Source organism: Penaeus monodon, chromosome 31 (genome assembly GCF_015228065.2).
Source record: "Penaeus monodon isolate SGIC_2016 chromosome 31, NSTDA_Pmon_1, whole genome shotgun sequence".
Taxonomy (NCBI): Eukaryota; Metazoa; Arthropoda; class Malacostraca; order Decapoda; family Penaeidae; genus Penaeus; species Penaeus monodon.
In genome coordinates, this window is record NC_051416.1 from 6,942,585 (window position 1) to 6,942,927 (window position 343).

Below are 343 nucleotides of genomic sequence, written 5' to 3' on the forward strand. Positions count from 1 at the left end.
AGGAGGGAGAGGAACAGAGTTATCGGAACCGCATTCCAAGAAGGCTGATTATGAAGAAGAAAGACGAAAATCCAACTGCCTATTATTGCCTCGGAATGTGCAACTGAAACGGTTAATCATTTTGCCATTTGGAAATACACTCGTAATCACCACGAAAATATTTTTAGTACTACCATGTCTTTCAGCCGAGAATTTTCGACATGGGTTTTTGTTGTACAGTCATGTGTTCTAATAATGATGTAATAGAGGGTATGGAATTTCATTTGATACGAAATACGCGAGGGAATAATGACTAGTTTCAATTCCACATTGGCGAAGTAATGAATAAAGCAAAATCCGTTAT